This window comes from Ctenopharyngodon idella, chromosome 18 (assembly GCF_019924925.1).
Source record: "Ctenopharyngodon idella isolate HZGC_01 chromosome 18, HZGC01, whole genome shotgun sequence".
NCBI classification, from domain to species: Eukaryota; Metazoa; Chordata; class Actinopteri; order Cypriniformes; family Xenocyprididae; genus Ctenopharyngodon; species Ctenopharyngodon idella.
This window is the reverse complement of record NC_067237.1, coordinates 12,093,397-12,111,439: the sequence shown is the minus strand read 5'-3', so window position 1 is coordinate 12,111,439 and position 18,043 is coordinate 12,093,397. Positions and strand designations below refer to the sequence as shown.

The 18,043-nt window shown below is 40.9% G+C and overlaps 1 protein-coding gene across 1 annotated transcript in view; it reads left to right on the top strand.

Annotated features, from left to right (window-relative positions):
- LOC127500116 (uncharacterized) overlaps positions 1-18,043 on the top strand; it is a 673,680-nt gene that overhangs the window by 402,744 nt on the left and 252,893 nt on the right. The gene's annotated exons all lie outside the window — the stretch shown is intronic.

Below are 18,043 nucleotides of genomic sequence, written 5' to 3'. Positions count from 1 at the left end.
TCATCCCTCTGTTCTACTTCTCATCTTTATGATGATATGGTGCTATTTTCCACATACACCCTCTTAATAACTCTTGCTTAAATTTGTTCCAGGAAAGTTCTCCCCCAGTGGACAACAATGAACTATTAATTATGAATGAATTGCTGTTAAGGGAAGTTAAGGGTATCAGGTATCACAATGAAATAATAATTAGAACACTGTCCAATACATTATTATTAACAAATAATTATTTAGGTGTAATTTTTATTTAATGGATACAATCCCATACCTGTTTCCAAGCAATATTAGTTAAATGTTTTTTTTTTTTACATTGTTATATTAACATAATTCAGGCTGTAATTAGGTAGTTGACATTAAATGAAGTTCATTTAACAAAGTTTGGGAGGAGAACTTTCAGGTAATCCAACTAATCAGCGTAAGAGGAGGCCGGAATATATAGCCATCCCTCACCTCTGTCCTGTGACAGCTTCACAGCATTCTGCATGCCCAAGGATTGATCCCTCTCCACCCATCAAAATCATTGAACCGTGTATTCAGCCTGGGGGCGTGGGCCTACATGATTCACTCCACACAGGGCAAGATGCCGAGGCCTCCCCTCGCCCCCACTGGTGAGAAACCCGCCATCTTCCTCCACGTTTACCTCCGCTCTGGTCCATCCAACCATCCCTGCCATAGAAAAATGGACTGTTAAAAGTTAAGACAACGGACGGCCTCACTCTCTTCCCCCGCCTGCTTAACTCTTTCCAGCAACTCCTCCTACCACCACACGGCACATGTCAAACCCAGCCACATGCGATGCCAGCTACCCATCAGCCCCTCAACCTTACCTTTTCTTTCTACTATCACTTACCCTTTTCCCTATCAGTGGTTTCCAGCCCAAGGCACACATACCCTAATGTGAGGATGCCTCCACTAGCAGCACAAGCCCTGACATCACTTCCCCCCCCTCCAGTCCCCCCTCTTCAGCTTTTCTTGCCCCTCCAGTTGTCCCAGGGGCCGACTTTAGCATGAGGATGCCTCCACAAACGGCCGCAGCCCTGCCCCCCTCCCTCCTAATAATTCTCTCCATGTTCAATCTTCCTTCTCTATCGTTTCTGCAACACCGCTAGCAGCTCCACTGAATGCCGTCGACTCAGACATGATCATCATGGCTAATAACATGCAAACTCAAATCCTTGCAGGTGCGAATCTTGATTTAGCCTCTTTATATGTTTCCCCCAACCAAGTCCAATCGCCAGGTGGACTGCAGCAATAATTCCATTACACTAAAAAGCAATATTCACAATTCGTCCTGCATATTATCTCTTCTCTTCTCTTCTCCTCTCAACTCAACTTTTATTTATAAAGCACTTTCAAAACCATTAGAATAGACCAAAGTGCTGTCCATACATAATAAATAACTCTAAAATTCATACAAACATAAAATAACAACAAAACATAATACCAAGAAAATCATGCCATCAATCATTCACAATTCTCCGACCTAATCAAATGCCAAAAGCTTGATAAAATAAGCTGGTCTTCAAGTCCTTTTTAAAAATGTAAATGCTGGACGAGGATTTTATAGATAATGGTAGCACATTCCAGATTGCAGAAGCTGCAACAAGTGTGGTCTCCACTACACCTGAAGCAAGACCGTGGGATGGTTAGGAGCATACTCTAAGAGGAGCTCAAAATTGCTGAATTTTGTATCACTTTCAGCCATTACACCGAGAAAATTTGTTTTGCATTTCCCCACAGACTGCACAAGCTGAACAATTATCTTTCTATTGTAAGGAGCTGTCTTATGGGGGTTGTCTTTTCTATACTTGTCACAATCAGTTTTCAGTTAAATGTGCCGTACGCATTGCCCAATGGAATCAGTGTCCTTATTGATGTAGAATTCCTGCCCACTCAGAATATCATCTGCATTAATCTTTAATCTGCTCTAGCAGAGCCCGAAGTAGTAGACGAGCTGATCAAAAAAGAAATCAAATCAGGTTTCATGATCAGTCCATTCGAACCCTCAGGAATGAGCAGGAGGATCGCTTTCGCCTGTTGTTCCAGTCGCAGGAGGAGGACCGGCGGGTCTTCTGGAGCTTGTTTGGCCAGGAGTGGGGCCTTGATGCAGCACCCAACATCCCCCACATGCCTATTATGAAATGGGTCCACAGGACAAGACATAGGTGTTTATGGACCTGTTCAAGGAAACGGCTAAGCATGTGGGTGTTGGTGCACCTGATTCCGCTACTGTCTGGAGAAGCCCGGGTAGCAGCCCAACAGCTACCCATCCAGGAACCTCCTTGTCTATGAAGACCTCAACCGGGCCATCCTACAGCGGGTCGGCCACTTCCCCCAACAACATCACAAGCGCTTCTGTTCAGTGGAGTTGGGAGATAGCGGACACTTGTCACAAGTGGCTGATGGCCCAGACCTGCAACGTCGAGGAAGTGGTCGATCTTGTGGTACTGGAGCAGTTTATCGCTAGGCTGCTGTGGAGGACTGCCAAATGGGTCCAGTGCTACTGTCACTGAATCAGGCCATCCAGTTGGCGGAGGATCATCTGGTAGCATGCCCTGGGATTGGCGAGTCCCTCCCTAATGTCTCTCTTTAGCCTTTCTTCCTCTCTTCCTCCTCTCTCTCACCCTGTTCCCTTTCCCAGGACAAGGAACAATGAGCCCCCTCACCCTCCACCTTGGAGACAAGGCAACCTCACCACCGAGTCCCCCCCTGATTTTGGGTACTGATTGGCTTGCATTTACTCAGTTATTGTTTTATTTGAATGAGTAGGCAGGATGATTTTCACATCATTTTGAAGCAAAAATTCTAGACTTCAACATTCAGTACCCAGAAGTCTTGTGGACACATATTTAGTATTTGTTTTGTGGCCTTGTTTCAGTGACTTAATTTTTTTTTTCAATAATTTTTTCGCATAAACATTATTCTCTCAAAAATATAAACATGTACATACATGTTGCTCACATATTATGGTAGCCTGCTAAAAGCTGAAAGCCAGATGGCTCCCCAGCTTGAGTTGGGTGGTGGGGATATGTGGCAAGGAGGGTGTGGTAAAACGAAGTCTGCAACGAGAGAGTGAGTGTGGAGATGACCTGCAATAAGTAGGTCAAGTGCATGATGACTAACACCTGTCTAATTCCAGTAACTGGTGGAGAAACAGGATATAAGCGGCTGTCAGACATGGGAAAGGGAGAGAAAGTTCTACCTTGGTGTTTCCTGGATTATTTGAGTTTTTCAATTGTGATGTGCTGGAACACAATTTCGAGTTTGTCAATAAACACATCACGATTATTCTCTACACCCCGACTTCTTTGTCTGTCTCTTCTTTGAACATTGTTACACTTACGCATCTAATCTCCTAGACTGTCTGAATTGCTCTAAACACAAACTCCTCTCATTGCTTGGCCACATAAAATTTGCTATGCACAAAGCCGCCCTTTCATCACAAATCTCCTCACCCTTGCATCATCAGTTTACCAAGATCAAATTCTTTTATCCCGCAAGTGCAAAAATGAGTTGAGTTTAGAGATAACTTTCCTTAATCAGTGTAATGGTGGTATTGGATTCCCAAGCATCCTGCCAGCAATTCAGCAAAAAAGGAGGCCTTATGGGGCCTTCAAATTCAGCAACAAGTGGCGTTCAGCCCATTTGAGATATATAAACACAAACTGTGCCAACATGTGAACTAAAAAGGAGGCCTATTAGGGCCTACCATTTCAGTGACACATGGCACCAGCTCGTGAATATAAGGGAACCAAGCTTACAGGGAACCAGCTCTAACCCAGCAACAGCTGTGGAAGCTAACTACAACCTGAGCTATGGCTACACATTCCAACAGGCAATGTACCCTAAACCAGTGACTAAAGGGAACCAATAAATGCTTACATGGTCTAAGGGAGGCCTACCAAGGCCTACTACCCTAAACAGACACGTATCAAAAGCCTGTAGCAGTGTAAAATCTATGTGAGCAAAATATGATCACCTAACAACAGCATTTGAAAAACACAAGCTGCTAACTAGAATGAGGCTAAAGACATAAGAGCCTACATTCCAAGTTATATGCAATATAGCTGTTATCAAGATCACCAAATGGAGCTAATAGAAACCAGACTGCAAAGGTGGTTCTAACACTACCCTGAGTATGCAATCCAACAGGTGATGTACTCAGTGACATAAATAAACCCTAACTGGGGAATATTAAAATAGTCAGCACTCTCTCTAAATAGAGGCTAATATCAAAAGGCCTGCTATTATGAGAACAGGTGCTAACCTGTGGCAGCATAAGTAAGCTCACATACAAATGTAGGGCAAAGGCTAGAACTCAAAGCAAAACACAATGCTTTGAAATACATGCTATCCTAATAGGATAAATGTTCTCTCCAAACAGATTCGCAAATCTGTACTGAGCCCTAGAGGACGGAGGCTAAAAAGCTAGCTCCGTCAACTCAAACTTGAATGGAAAATCAAGTGGCTCAGAGGAAAAAATATTTTTCATAGCATGAAAAGTTCTAGAAATTGGGGCCTAGCATACACTGCATAACTTATCTACGCAAAGATAAGGGCCTACCACCTGAGAAAACCAGCACCAGGGAGTCTAAAAACAGTCTACAGCCTTAGCTGTTAATCTCACCAATTGCACCTACATAAACAAGGGGACAATGGGCATACGGCCTAACAACTCCCTCGGGAGGAGGCCAGAACTAGGAACTATACAACCTGACAAGGGATAGTATACATAGGGTTAACATATAACACACTTAACCTAGCTCTAGCCTGGCCACTAAGCTACAGGCCTTCTTACAGGGCCACAAGCCTAGTGGAGCCTGGGCTTCATCTCCAAATCTCATGGATAAGAGAAAGAAAGCGAAGCTCACAAGCAAACCTATGTCAGGCGGCCGATTAAGGCTGACTTAAACATAGATACTAACTGAATTGACGAGTGCTAACTCAAACTACTCTAGCAAACAGCAGATGAGAAGCTACTCTAAACAACAGGCGGCCATTTTGTGGCCTGCACAATATATCGTTCTAGCCAACCTATCAAACTTCAGTTTGCCCAAAAACCCCTTACTTTTTCTAATTACATACTCAGGAAAAACTATACAGGAACACAAGGTCAACATATTTAGAAATATAGACCCTTTTCACTTTCTTGCGGCTCGAAGACCAAAGACTCCTCCTCCCATTTTCTTTAACAAGGAGGGATGGAATCTAGGGTTCTTTAAAGCCTAAAAGAGCCTCTTACACTATCAAGCCAGAAGGCCTTAGAAATTATTAACAGAGGCCGAGCTGCCAGCCTGACTGTTAAAGAAGCACCTGAGTACAACCCCAAATCAGAAAAAGTTGGGACATTATGGAAAACACAAATAAAAAAAGAAAGTAGTGATTTCTAAATTTACTTAGACTTGTATTTCATTGCAGACAATACAACAGCACATTATTTAATGTGTTCCTCATTTTTTTTTTTTTTTTTTTTCAAAAAAACAAAATTCTTATTTTGGTTCTTGCAACACATTTCAAAAAAAGTTGGAACAGTAAAGCATTTACCACTTTGTAATGTTGCCATTCCTTTTCACAACACTTAAGACGTTTAGGGACTGAAGACACCAAGTGATGAAGTGTCTCAGGTGTAATTTTGTCCCATTCTTGCTGCAAACAAGTCTTAAGGTGGGCAACAGTACGGGGTCTTCGTTGTCGCATTTTGCGCTTCAAAATGCGCCACACATTCTCAATTCAATTCAATTCAATTCACATTTATTTGTATAGCGCTTTTCACGATACATATCGTTTCAAAGCAGCTTTACAGAGAATGCATGTCAACATTACAATTTGGAGAATGCAGTTAGCTAATAATGTAATAATTTAGGCGATTAATATACAATCACTGTTTGCAATTTAATTGAAGGTAGAAGCAAAGAGCTCCTGGAAAAATGAATTACATATTAACAATAATTAGGATATATAGAAATTTGCGAATGTGCGTGTTGATCCAGATGTTGCATCTTCTGAAGTCATCGCAGGAGTTGGCGCCGTCTCTTCCAAAGTTTTAGTCATCTGAGGTCTTCTTAAGAGGCTGGATCCAAACTGAAACTGATGTACTCTCTAGTCACCTAGCATAGCTGCTGTTCATAACATTAAGCAAAGATAGTCATGTGCAATTGATCTGATATGAGATGGATTATGTTAATGCTTGGCTAAAGAGATGTGTCTTTAATCTAGATTTAAACTGGGTGAGCGAGTCTGAGCCCCGAACATTATCAGGAAGGCTATTCCAGAGTTTAGGAGCCAAATGTGAAAACGCTCTCCCTCCTTTAGAGGACTTAGCTATCCTAGGTACAACCAGAAGTCCAGAGTTTTGTGATCTTAAAGAGCGTGAAGGATTGTAGGGCGATAAAAGATCGGTTAAGTACACAGGAGCTAAACCATTTAGAGCCTTATAGGTCATTAGCAGTACTTTATAATCGATACGGAACTTAATAGGTAACCAGTGAAGAGATGATAAAATTGGTGTTATATGATCATATTTTCTTGACCTGGTAAGAACTCTAGCAGCTGCATTTTGTACCAATTGTAGCTTGTTTATTGAGGAAGCAGGGCAACCAGCTAGTAATGCATTACAGTAATCTAGTCTAGACGTCATGAAAGCATGAACTAACTTTTCTGCATCAGAAACAGATAACCTATTCCGTATCTTAGCAATGTTTCTGAGGTGGAAGAAGGCTGTTTTTGTAACATATGAAATATGATTTTCAAAGGACAAGTTGCTGTCTAATATAATACCCAGGTCTTTAACTGTCGAGGATGGAGTAACAGTACATCCTTCTAAATGCAAATTGTAGTCTGAGAGATTCTGTGTACAGGTTTTTGGCCCAATAAGTAATACTTCAGTCTTATCTGAATTTAATAGAAGAAAATTACTAGTCATCCAATGTTTTACTTCTTTAACACACTCTGTCAGATTGGATAATTTAGAGTTTTCATCTGGTTGTGTTGAAATATATAATTGAGTATCATCGGCATAGCAGTGGAAACTAATTCCATGTCTTCTTATAATATTACCAAGTGGCAGCATGTATATTGAAAATAGCAGAGGGCCTAACACAGATCCTTGAGGCACTCCATAATTTACTATCGTTATCTTAGATTTTTCCCCGTTTAAATAAACAAAATTGTGACGGTCTGATAGATACGACCTAAACCACCGTAATGCCTGTCCCTGGATACCAGTGTAATTCTGTAGTCGATCTAGGAGTATTTTATGATCTATAGTGTCGAACGCAGCACTGAGATCAAGTAACACTAGTATTGAGATACAGCCTTGGTCAGAAGCTAGAAGTAAGTCATTTATAATTTTAACGAGCGCAGTTTCTGTGCTATGATGAGGCCTGAATCCTGACTGAAATTTTTCATAGATAGCATTTTTTTGCAAGAAGGAGCACAATTGGACCGACACCACTTTTTCTAGTATTTTAGATATAAATGGAAGATTTGAAATGGGTCTGTAATTTGACAAATAAATTTGGATCTAATTGTGGTTTCTTAATGAGAGGCTTAATAACTGCTAACTTGAACGGTCTTGGAACATGACCTAGAGATAAAGACGAGTTAATAATATTGAGAAGAGGCTCTTCTGCTACAGGTAACAATTCTTTCAGTAGTTTAGTGGGTATTGGATCTAATAAACATGTTGTTGGTTTAGATGCTGTGATAAGTTTATTTAGCTCTTCCTGTCCTATAGTTGTAAAGCACTGCAACTGTTCTTGAGGGACGATAATTGAGGCTGAATCATAAAACTCTGTCAAGGGTTGTACATTTACAACTGTATTTCTGATGCTTTCGATTTTTTCAGTAAAGAAATTCATAAAGTCATCGCTACTAAACTGTAATGAAATGTTTTGTTCTGGTGATGTCTGTTTATTTGTTAATCTAGCCACTGTACTAAATAAGAACCTTGGATTGTTTTGGTTATTTTCTATGAGTTTGCGGAGATGCTCGGCCCTGGCTGCTTTTAGAGTCTTTCTATAACGGGACGAGCTGTCTTTCCACGCGATTCTAAAGACCTCTAAACGAGTTTGTCTCCATTTGCGTTCTAGATTACGAGTTTCTCTTTTGATAGCGTGAGTAATATTGTTGTACCATGGTACAGTATTTTTCTCTCTGACCTTTTTTAATCTCATCGGTGCAACAGTATCTAATGTACTAGTGAAAGTGGTGCACATACTGCTAGTAATTTTCTCAAGATCATTTGTGTGTTTGGGTACAATGAGCAGGTGAGACAGATCAGGCAGTTTATTTGTGAATTTATCTTTATCATTCTCTATTAGAGACAGGTCGGGACTGCAGGCAGGCCAGTCAAGTACCTGTATCCTCTTCCTCTGCAGCCAGGACTTTGTAATGTGTGCAGAATGTGGTTTTGCATTATCTTGTTGAAATATGCATGGACGTCCCTGGAAAAGATGTCTTCTTGAAGGCAGCATATTGTGCTCCAAAATCTCTATGTACTTTTCAGCATTAATGGTGCCATCACAGAAGTGCAAGTTACCTTTGCCAAGGGCACTGACACAACCCCATACCATGACAGACCCTGGCTTTTGGACTCGTTGCTGGTAACAGTCTGGATGATCCTTTTCTTCTTTGGTCCGGAGCACACGGCGTCCAATACCTGAAATACTGATTCATCTGACCACAGTACACGTTTCCACTGTGTGATGGTCCATCCCAGATGCCTCCAAGCCCAGAGAAGTCGACGGCGCTTCTGGACACTGTTAACATAGGGCTTCCTTTTGGCACAGTACAGTTTTAACTGGCATTTGTGGATGTAACTACGTATTGTGGTACTTGACAAAGGTTTGCCAAAGTAGTCCTGAGCCCATGTGGTGATATCGCTTATAGATGAATGACGATTCTTGATGCAGTGCCGCCTGAGGGATCGGATATCACAGTTGTTCAGCTTAGGCTTGTGCCCTTGTCCTTTACGCACTGAAATTCCTCCACATTCCTTGAATCTTTTAATTATGTTATGCACTGTTGAAGGTGAAATAAGCAAATGTCTTCCTATCTTTCTTTGACGAACATTGTTTTTAAACATTTCAATAATTTTCTCACGTATTTGTTGGCAAACTGGCGATCCTTGGCCCATCTTTGCTCCTAAAGGACTAGACCTTTCTTGGATGCTGCTTTTGTACCAAATCATAATTACAATCACCTGTTGACATCACCTGTTTCAAATCAAATAATTATTTAACCAATTTACCTGATTACTAGCCCTAAATTGCTCCTGTCCCAACCTTTTTTGGAATGTGTTGCAGGTCTGAATGACAGGAAAGGATGTATATTTACAAATGGAATTAAGCTGACCAGACAAAACATGAAATATTTTGTGTTCACATTATCTGCAATGAAATACATTTAGAAATCAGTAAATTTAGTAAATTAGTAAATTTAGAAATCACTACTTTCTTTTTTTTTATTTGTGTTTTCCATACTGTCCCAACTTTTTCTGATTTGGGGTTGTATGTTAAATGAAACCAAAACCCAGGAGGCGGAGGATGAAGGGCCGAGGGCAGATGTAAAGTCGCCCTCGCAACGAGAGGGAATCGATTACCGATGTTCCTGGCGTATGTGATCGATCACCTCCTTTAAAACCTGCTTCTTCCTCCTTGAGTCCAGCCGTCTCTGCGCCTTGGAGGCGCCCGAGCGGCCATACTGGATCTCTGGCCCTGTCTCAGAGCCTCAGCTCGAGATGGACCAGCCTCCTGACTAACTACATGCTCAGAAAAACTATACAGGAAAACAAGGTCTTATTTTAAAAATAAAATATAGACCCAGCTTACCTTCCTGTGGCTCAAAGACCGAAGATTCCTCAAACTCCTTTTTCTCTACATGAAAGGATAGAATCTAGGGTTCTTTTAAGCCTAAAATATCCTCTAACTATTAAACCAAAAAAAAAGCGGGCCGACAGAAATAATCACTATGGGCCCAGCCATCAGTCTGACCATAGAAGTATCTGAGCATGATATATGTCTATAAAATATATATACATGGATATAAATAAACATATATATATATATATATATAGATATAGATATATAGATAGATATATATAGGAGGTGGAAGAAGAAGAGGAGAGGGTAAATGTAAATAGCCCTTTTGCAGCTGGGGGATCGATTACAAACGCAGCGGTGTTTACAATCGATCACCTATCTCACTCTTGCTTCTTCCCCCTCCCGTCTGTCTGGGCTCAGATACAAATCTGAACGGCTAGGCTTTTTCCATGCCCTCCCGATCTCAAACATAGAGATCAGAAAGGAATGAAAAGCTTATGGGAGCTGCAGCATTCATGGACAGAAAGAAACTGCTCGTCGAGCCGTCCGCGTGCGGTCCCTTTCTTAACGCGCCCTCACGGCAGCCGCAGCATGCCAGAAGCGCGTCCCAAAAACACCAGCAGCTCCGCTTACACAGCAGCCAGAGGAGCGCGCGCTGCCAGATGCGATGACATCAAACACAGATGTCATTGTCATCCAACAACTCATCCTCGTAAGCCCCGCGGAAGCCGAGAGAGAATACAACTCTCTCAAGCTTCCCAACGAGCTCACCTGAAAGCCCCATGATTGCAGCTGCCGTTATGCCTCAGCACAAATGGGGCCAGAATCACCAGGCACAGATGCGGACACCTCTTCCCTCGAGAAGAGTGCCAAACGAGAACGGAGTGTCCCAATAGGGAGACGCTCACAGTAAAAAACAGAAAGACAGACAGCCCCCTTAAGCACTGTCTATGCGCACTCCTCTCCCAGACAGAAAATGCCCAGAAATGTGTATATCAAGTGTCAAAACCTGGGACACGGATGAACACACTCTCTTGAACGTTTGTAAGGCATATTATAGAATCCCTCACCGGAGTCAATACAATCACGATCAGACAGAACAGTTCCGAAAGACGAAAAGATAAGACGAAAAGAGTGGACTGTTTCTCCAGGCGCTCCTTATATACTTCCGGGTCGCGCCATATGACGTCATAGGCTGTCGCCGGCCAATAGGATTGGAGTTTTGATACTTGGCTTTCAGACATCAGCTCACGTGTGACGTTCCCCATAGCGTTTCAAACGCAGAGCGAGTTCCCTTTCGAAAGGGAACATTGATTTTACAACCACCTTGATCTATTTTTCATCACTGAAATAACATTATTTCAACTGTGCAAACCTGATGAAAAATCAACGTTAAATTTCAACATTGATTCAATGATAATTTGGTTAATGCATTAACATTGATTCAACGTTGATTCAAGGTTGGTCTGCTATTTGGGACCTGCAGTAGTTTTGACATGCCCTGACATTTGCGCTTTTTTCAGTTGCTTATAAACATATTAGTGACAAAAGTCTCATTACACTGTATTCAGCACAAACTAGCTACAATAATATGTGAGCAACAAGTATGTACATGTTTGTATTTTTGAGAGAATTACGTGTATGCATGTTTTTAAAAAATAAATAAATAAGTCACTGAAATAAGGCCTCAAAACATACTAAACAATTTTTCAACTGTATATTTTAGTCTAGAGTTTTTGCTTCAAAGTGATGTTAAAATCATTCTGCCTACTTCCGACACATAATTAATGTATAATGTATTGATTTTAAATTTCTAAGACACTTTTTGTTTAGGAAGGCCATATGCAAGGAGGCGTGAATCTTCATGAATCAAGCTGTGATTCACACCTGAGTAGATTAAGGCATTTGGTGCACTGGAGAAAGAAAAAGAAAAAAGAAGAAGAAGAAAAAAAAACGTTCCTGCTTCCAGTCAGTGATCTCAGTATCATATGCATGCAGTCCAATGTGGGCCAATATCTGGTCACTATGATTCTCAAATCTGTGAGATAAAAGAAAAAGAACCCTCTGTGTGGATGCTGATAACAGGATCATATCAGCTATTGTATTTACATTAATATAATGTCCACTCTTAACAAAAAACAAGATTTGTGTGATCTCATGCATACACACATTATTGCACATCATGTGAAGAAAAATTTGTATAGGCTTATTATATTTTAAATTACAGTACCAGTCAAAACATTTGACACATTACTATTTTTAATGTTTTTGAAGGAAGTATCATGCTCATCAAGCCTGCATTTATTTGATCAAAAATACAGAAAAAAAACAGCAATATTGTGAAATATTACAATTTAAAATAATGGTTTTCTATTTGAATATACTTCAAAATATAATTTATTTCTGTAACGCAAAGCTTTCATCATTCCTTGCGAACAAAAGCTTCACTGATGTGGCACTACATAGGCTATTTTACAGTAAACCCTTCATAATCTGTCCAAAACAGGCCAAAGAAATATTGACTAAACATTCATATTGCTATGACATTTTTATTTCTTATTTATTTCTTTACATCTTATTTGTTATATTATTGTCACAGACATGCCAGGCTCTACTCTCACATAGACACAGCGCACGTCATCGCCAGAGTTTTAATCACCCACACCTGCAGCCCATCAGCACCCTCATTAACAGCAGCACAAAAGACTCACGCTTTCACTCAGTCACTGTCCGGTCTTGTTTGCACATGGTCTTGCCTCTCTGCTTACCTAAAGGACTCCATCGAAGATACCTACCCGTCTCCAGCATTTTCCCTCGTCTTCTCATTGTCTCCTCGTCCTGCGTGAGTTCATCTGTGTCTGCTCAAGCTCCAGTTCTGTCTGCCATCGGCCATTCCTGCAATACAAAGACAAGTATGAGTTCAATATCCATATCTGCCAACGTATTTACCTGCCATCACTTATCTACACTCTGCACTGCATCTGGTTGTTCAATAAACACTATTACCTGCATTCCTGTGTCGCTGTCCCCTTCTGTGTTGTAACAATTATAAAGCCTATAAATATTAATGTGCAGTTTAATATGTTGCTAACACATTTTATTTCAGTATTTATTACATATTTCAGTCGATTTCACTCATGGAAAAGCCAATAAGTCATGTTTAGTAATGTAAGTTATGTGTAGTAGCTAAACGAAACCATGCGTCTACCCGAATCATTCACACAGAACATGCAGGATTCATATTTAAACAGTCTTTTTGCGACTTAATATTCACAGACACAAGTCTATATCGTGATTAGAATAAAGAATTTAAGAATAAAAACTTACTATTCACAAACCTTGGCTTGATCAAGTTGAAACAGAATTGAATGGAATTGAAACCAGTCATGCTCTTCCTCTGAGGTAAATCCTTTTAGAATTATTCCTCACCGCATCTCAAAACAATGAAAAGTACATGAATCTGACTAAGCTTGATACATTTTTTCGAGCTGATGCGGGCGTTCACTCTGTTGCATTGATCGCCTCAGAATTTGCGTTTGAATGCTGCGCACGGTCCGTGGGCGTGGCCGCATTAGTGGATAATGAGATGACTCGTGAACGACTGACATCTCTCTATTTTCAAACAGATTACATAGATAGAGAATATTTGTTTTTGATTTGACTTACATGATTTAAAACCTGACATTTCACTAAGTTACAGTTCATTTTCTGAGTACTATCAGAATGGACTTAATTCAGATAGAGACAACAGATCACGCATCATGTTAGTTTTCTTTATTTTGCAAAAAGCACAACATTTTGTTTTTACTCTGAGTGTACACAAATAAAAGAAGACTTTCACAGATTAGAATGGTGTATAACTCTTAATTGTATGTCCAAAATTGACAGAGTATTTTGAGTCTCTTTCACACAGGTAAGAAAAAAACTGAGATGGTATCGCCAGTGCGACGGCCGACCCCTGAGTGTTAACATCTCTTTCTATCTCTCTCTTATGGACATATTAAGAAAGAGAAAAACTGAATATACTACGAAAAGATTGATAAAACGTAGTGCTAGATTTTAAGGTTAGTATAAAATTTTCACAACATTAGCATATGAAAGTGCTATGTATGCTGCTGCTGATAATAATAATAATAATAATAATAATAAAAAATCTCAAACATTACAATCTGAATTTGCTATGTATGCTGCTGCTAATAATTTTTGCAAACTCGTGCAAAGTGATCTAGCATTTATATGTAAGTGTCACTTCTGAAACTTTGCAGCATGCAATTGGCCATTGGTCCGCTTACCGGCATGAAAACTAGTTTATTAAATGGATTATATAGGCTGTAATAACTATGTCTGTGATTGGCTACATTGCTCACCGCTGCAAAAACATGTTGTAAATAGATATATATGAAGTTTTATTTAACAAAATTCGGGAGGCGCACGTTCCAACCAATCAGTACAAGAGGAAGCCGGTATATAAAGCCGTCTCTCACCTATATCCCGCAACAAGTTTCACAGCATCCCTCCACCACCCCATCACCTCACTCTTGGCTGGTTTCTATCCCAGTTAAGGAGGGGGAGTACTCTGGGTTCGGGCCAAATTCCGAGCTTGGAGCCCTCCCCCGGACAGCACGCCAAATACGCATAAATTACTATACAAATTACTTTATTTTGATTTCATGTCGGTGTAAACTCGTGAATTGATGTTTTCCATAGTGCAAACACAAATATGTACTGGAGCGTTTACCAATCTGTTTCGCCCATATATTATTACAGTATCAACTGAGGATGCTCTTGCTTGTGTTTGAGGGTGCTTAGCACCCCGTAGAACAGGGCCTGGATTGCTGTAAAAAAAAAAAAAAAAGAAAAAAAAAGTGAAACCTAATTCACTTTGAGAGTTAAGCAAATCTTTGTCTCTGTATCCTCATGGCAACTGTCTGCTTGCTGCTGCATATTCGCTAGCTGCGAACATACTTGATAATTCACTCTAAGCATTAAAACAGGACTGTTAACATGACACATGAATTAAACCTTGTGTATGGTTACTTTGTAAGAAATTGATAAAGTAGACCACGCAAAAAAAAAAAAAAAAAAACATAGTGAGATAAGCATAGAAACCCATTCACTTATCTTAGATGTTGAATTTCAGAGGAACTCTGAAAGTGTGCTGCAAACTGCTATAGTGAATGCTAAACAGCCATTTAAATGTTGTGAGCAGCAAGTTCATTGGTTGCAAATGCGACATTAACCAGTCAGCTTGTGCGAAGTAGTTAATGCTGAGAATACCATCAGTTTACATTAAGGACCCATGAGCCTGCACCATCTAGATTTTCATGACAGAACTAGGCATATATATAGTCGTATCCGCTGTCTCACCTCTGTTATGGTAAAATTGGAACACTATGGCAACAGCTTTCTTACCTGTACGTGAGGGTGTTTTGCTTTGGGTGCAACTTTTTTCAGTTTTTCCCCTAAAACACTGTGTTCGTGGTAATCAAGTTTGAAATGTTGACTACAAACACTGAGGTTTTCAAATTTTCCATCACGTTGTACTCTCCATATTTACAATTTTTTGCAGCCTTTAGCCAGGGCCGGGAACGCTCCCTTTATAAGGCAGCACTGAACGACATTTCCTCAGAAACTTTCTCCTTCACCTTACAAGATACCTCACTGTGATGCCATGAGTGCCAGGACTCTCCAGATTCGGATAATCCTTGAGCAGAATGAACATCTGGCCTCCAACCCCCCGCAGCTCCCCTCGGCTGCTCCCTCTGAGCCACGGAGGAAAAAACAGCGACACCCCAATTTGGAGCATGATGTGTTCAGTGGTGAGCTCATGACAGCTGAGCGCTTAGGTGCCTCCCACTCTACCGATCCATCCTCCCCTCTAGTGGCATATTTTGAAACTGGCTCCCACCCCCTTTAGGTGCCTGTGATCTTGTCTTGTTTGGGGTGCCTGATGAGGAATGGGACAATGCCATGTCTACAGCTGTGTCCGATTCAGTACACTTGTCTGCCAGCCCCATGGAGGATTCTGCTACCCACCACAGTGATGCTGGATATGCTCATGAAGAGCTCCTCTGTGTGCTTTCCAAAGCAGTGGAGGAACTTGATCTGGAGTTCCCCCTACGGAACCAGAGTGCAGTAGGTTGGACGAGTGGTTCCTCCAACTTGGCAGCCATCAAAGAGCTGCTCCCCGAATACCAGCCCAGTTTTTTCCCCAAAGTACACGCAGAGGTCTCTAAGGCGTGCCACGCCCCATACTTGGCTCATGCCCACATCTGTAGTTCGATGCTTCTCTCCACACACAGGGATATTCCAAGCTTCGGCCTATGGAAGAAGTCGTCACAGCTCACCTCTACCCCTCTGAGTCATTGAGGGCCGAGTCTTTGGTGGTGCACCCCAATAAACAGGGCTGTCCTGAAGGTATTTCATGCAAAAATGCTGAAGCACCTTGACGAATGTGGCTCTGACCCGGAAGTCTTCAAGGAGCTCTGAGGGTGAGCAGGTGCTTTCTTAGAATTGTGTTAGAAGGGGTTGCTTATCAGTTTTAGCTCCACGCACATTCACAAAGTGCACAAATGCTACTCTCTCCCCTCAGAATCTGAGTGGAGAGCACATTTTTAATTATTTGGATGACTGGCTGCTCATGGCTCATTCAGAGAGCATGCTGAACAGCCACAAACATATGCTCATCAACCACCTTCAGTGTTTGGGTCTTACAATCAACTTTCAGAAAAGCAAACTCCAGCCCACTCAATGCATCTCATTCTTGGGTGTGAGTCTCGAAACTCTCTATGCGAGCCCACCTTTTAGTGGAGCGCTCACAGGTTTTCATGAACTTGCTTGCCACGTTCAAGAAAGTACTATCCTCTAAAGAGCTTTCAGAAGGTGCTCGGGCTGATGGCAGCAACCTCGGTGGTGTATCATCTGGGCCTGCTTCACATGCATTCGTTTCAACTCTGGCTGAGAGCCTGTCGGCACTCAAGCTCGATGCAAGTCTTGGTGACTCGCAAATGCATTGAGGCGATGAACCCCTGGATAAGTGCAGCTCTATATGAACAAGGCGTGTTGATGAGACAGGTGAGCAAACACAAAACTGTCACAATGGATGCATCAAGCAGGGTCCCCAACTCTCAATGACAAATGCGGAAAAGTAAGTTCATGTGTTCATAACCTCGAGGCTAGATTATTGTAATGCTCTACAGGGTGGTTGCTCTGCACGCTTAACACTCCGGAGTCTGATATAACGCCGGCGATACCACCTTGGTTTTTTTCTTACCAGTGTGAAAGAGACTCAAAATACTCTGTCAATGTTGCACATACAATTAAGAGTGATACACCATTTTAATCTGTGGAATATCTTCTTTTATTTGTGTACACTCAGAGTAAAAACAAAATGTTGTGCTTTTTGTAAAATAAAGAAAACAAACATGATGCGTGATCTCTCGTCTCCCTCTGAACGAAGTCCAATCTGATAGTTCTCAGAAAATGAAGTGTAACTTAGTGAATACAAAAAAAAATAGACTTATGTCTAAAGAAACGTTGAAATGTCAGGTTTTAAATCGTGCAAGTCAAATCGAAAACAAAAATTCTGTGTTTATGTAATCTGTATGAAAAGAGACATATGTCAGACTCCCGTGATTCAGTTTATTATCCGCTAATGCGGCCACGCCCACGGAACGAGCGCTATTCAAACGCAAATTCTGAGGCAATACATGTATACATTGTCGCAATCGTGTATTTATTATCTTCAAAAGTGTTTATCTGTATGTTAAAGCGATCTCTGGAAGCCTGTTAGTTCACATGATATGCCTCTTCTTTTACTGAGATATTTGTGGACTAAAGGTGTACAGAGCGCCCTCCGGCTGCAAGTATGAATTGAAAACACAGTATCCAGCATTCACAGTGATGACAATAAATATTGAATAAATATTACTCCTCTGTATAGAAAATTATATAATGATATAAACATATGAGAATCCATCAGTATTTCTCCAAATGTGCATGCTTTTAAGCATATTAAGAAATTACGGACAATATAAGATTTTAAGAGTCAGAATGTGAAGCTTGAGTCTTAGATCTTTTTAATGATGTATAGTTTGTCAACTGCACACTAACATTTAGGCTATATAATATAACAAATATAGTAGCCTATATGAAATGCCATAGAGTAGGAATGTTCAGACGCTTTGCATCACAGAAATACATTATATTTTATAGTATATTAA